Source organism: Pseudophryne corroboree, unplaced genomic scaffold (assembly GCF_028390025.1).
Source record: "Pseudophryne corroboree isolate aPseCor3 unplaced genomic scaffold, aPseCor3.hap2 scaffold_129, whole genome shotgun sequence".
NCBI lineage: Eukaryota > Metazoa > Chordata > Amphibia > Anura > Myobatrachidae > Pseudophryne > Pseudophryne corroboree.
This window is the reverse complement of record NW_026967915.1, coordinates 1424484-1427800: the sequence shown is the minus strand read 5'-3', so window position 1 is coordinate 1427800 and position 3317 is coordinate 1424484. Positions and strand designations below refer to the sequence as shown.

At 34.7% G+C, this 3317-nt stretch overlaps 1 non-coding gene across 1 annotated transcript; it reads left to right on the top strand.

Annotated features, from left to right (window-relative positions):
* The first annotated feature begins 3004 nt into the window (after positions 1 to 3004).
* On the top strand, positions 3005 to 3077 carry TRNAR-CCU (transfer RNA arginine (anticodon CCU)). The gene has a single exon. It is a non-coding gene; the product is annotated as a tRNA-Arg (tRNA).
* The last annotated feature ends 240 nt before the right edge of the window (positions 3078 to 3317 follow it).

Below are 3317 nucleotides of genomic sequence, written 5' to 3'. Positions count from 1 at the left end.
TACTGACAGCTCTGGATAATACCAGCACATTTCTTGCTGGATTTGGTAATGCAAAGAACACAGTAAACAGCTTCACTTTTTCTCAAAAATACATAATTGACTATTAAAAACCTATCAGTCTTGAATGAGAGCATCAGTACTCCCCAGTGGCCTAATGGATAAGGCACAGGCCTCCTAAGCCAGGGATTGTGGGTTCAAGTCCAATCTGGGGTGGAAGTCATTAAAGCAGCTGTATCATCAATAGAGTTGATATTTTATCCTTGATTCAACTGTACAACAGTCTTGGAGTGTTAAGATTGCAAAAAAATGACCACATAAGCTAAAAAATGACATTTATTATAACATTGTTGTGATTTTTTTTTTACTTTTCTATTACTGTGGACAGCTTATTCAAATGCCATCTGGCATGCATGATCCTTTGTTGCTCATCATTCATCACCAAAAATTATTTTCTTTTTAAATTCTTATGACTGTACTGATTGTATTGAATAAAATCCACATCTAGCATAACCGTTTTATGCTGCTAAGTGCTCCTTGGTTGCAATTGGTCTGCGCGTGGTACTTATAAGACAGTATCTGTTGAGCAATGTTGAGGTTGTGAATTCAAGCCTCACCTAGAGCAGCTTTGTTTACAGTTTTTTTCCTTTTTTTATGTCATTAGTCATTGATTATAATCTTCTACCTTAATATTTAATATGATATTACAAAGAATGAAAGAAAGAAAGAAAGAAAGAAAGAAAGAAAGAAAGAAAGAAAGAAAGAAAGAAAGAAAGAAAGAAAGAAAGAAAGAAAGAAAAAAAACTTGATTGTGAATTTAAGTTGTCAGCACACATCTGCTTTGGTTCAAATGCACTGCATATCTTCCTTCAGTCAGCCAACAAAACAGCAATCGAAAAGATTAACACACTGTTGGTAAAGCAGTTGCATCAAATAGATTTTTTGCAATATAGCATGATAATCCATACTGACAGCTCTGGATAGTACCAGCACATTTCTTGCTGGATTTGGTAATGTAAAGAACACAGTAAACAGCTTCACTATTTCTCAAAAATACATAATTGACTATGAAAAACCTATCAGTCTTGAATGAAAACAACAGTAAGCCCCAGTGGCTATTGGATAAGGCACTGGCCTCCTAAACCAGGGATTGTGGGTTCAAGTCCCATCTGGGGTGGAAGTCATGAAAGCAGCTGTGTTTTCACCAGAGTTGATATTTTATCCTTGATTCAACTGTACAACAGTCTTGTAGTGTTTAGATTGCAAAAAAATGACCACAGAAGTTAAAAAATGACATGTATTATAACATTGTTGTGATATTTTTTTTTTTTACTTTTCTATCACTGTGGACAGCTTATTCAAGTGCCATCTGGCATGCATGATCCTTTGTTGCTCATCATTCATCACCAAAAATGATTTTCTTTTTAAATTCTTATGACTGTACTGATTGTATTGAATAAAATCCACATCTAGCATAACCGTTTTATGCTGCTAAGTGCTCCAGTGGTGCAATTGGTCAGCGCGTGGTACTTATAAGACAGTATCTGTTGAGCAATGTCGAGTTTGTGAATTCAAGCCTCACCTGGAGCAGCTTTGTTTACAATTGTTTCCTTTTTCTTATGTCATTAGTCATTGATTATAATCTTCTACCTTAATATTTAATATGATATTACAAAGGATGGAAGAAAGAAAGAAAGAAAGAAAGAAAGAAAGAAAGAAAGAAAGAAAGAAAGAAAGAAAGAAAAAACAACACAAACATGATTGTGAATTTAAGTTGTCAGCACACATCTGCTTTGGTTCAAATGCACTGCATATCTACCTTCAGTCAGCCAACAAAACAGCAATCGAAAAGATTAACACACTGTTGGTAAAGCAGTTGCATCAAATATATTTTTTGCAATATAGCATGATAATCCATACTGGCAGCTCTGGATAGTACCAGCACATTTCTTGCTTGATTTGGTAATGCAAAAAACACAGTAAACAGCTTCACTTTTTCTCAAAAATACATAATTGACTATTAAAAACCTATCAGTCTTGGATGAGAACATCAGTAAGCCCCAGTGGCCTAATGGATAAGGCACTGGTCTCTTAAGCCAGGGATTGAGGGTTCAAGTCCTATCAGGGTTGGATGTCATTAAAGCAGCTGTGTCATCACTAGAGTTAATATTTATCCTTGATTCAACTCTACAACAGTCTTGTAGTGTTTAGATTGCAAAAAAATGACCACAGAAGATAAAAAATGACATTTATCATAACATTGTTGTGATTTTTTTTTACTTTTCTATCACTGTGGACAGCTTATTCAAGTGCTATCTGGCATGCATGATCCTTTGTTGCTCATCATTCATCACCAAAAATGATTTTCTTTTTAAATTCTTATGACTGTACTGATTGTATTGAATAAAATCCACATCTAGCATAACCGTTTTATGCTGCTAAGTGCTCCAGTTGTGCAATTGGTCAGCGCGTGGTACTTATAAGACAGTATCTGTTGAGCAATGTTGAGGTTGTGAATTCAAGCCTCACCTGGAACAGCTTTGCTTAAAGTTTTTTTCCTTTTTCTTATGTCATTAGTCATTGATTATAATCTTCTACCTTAATATTTAATATGATATTACAAAGAATGGAAGAAAGAAAGAAAGAAAGAAAGAAAGAAAGAAAGAAAGAAAGAAAGAAAGAAAGAAAGAAAGAAAGAAAAAAAAACTTGATTGTGAATTTAAGTTGTCAGCGCACATCTGCTTTGGTTCAAATGCACTGCATATCTTCCTTCAGTCAGCCAACAAAACAGCAATCGAAAAGATTAACACACTGTTGGTAAAGCAGTTGCATCAAATAGATTTTTTGCAATATAGCATGATAATCCATACTGACAGCTCTGGATAGTACCAGCACATTTCTTGCTGGATTTGGTAATGTAAAGAACACAGTAAACAGCTTCACTATTACTCAAAAATACATAATTAACTATTAAAAACATATCAGTCTTGAATGAGAACATCAGTAAGCCGCAGTGGCCTAATGGATAAGGCACTGGCCTCCTAAGCCAGGGATTGTGGGTTCAAGTCCCATCTGGGGTGAAAGTCATTAAAACAGCTGTGTCGTCATTAGAGTTAATATCTTATCCTTGATTCAACTGTACAACAGTCTTGTAGTGTTTAGAATGCAAAAAAATGACCACAGAAGATAAAAAATGACATTTATTATAACATTGTTGTGATTTTTTTTTTACTTTTCTATCACTGTGGACAGCTTATTCAAGTCCTATCTGGCATGCGTGATCCTTTGTTGCTCATCATTCATCACCAAAAATGATTTTC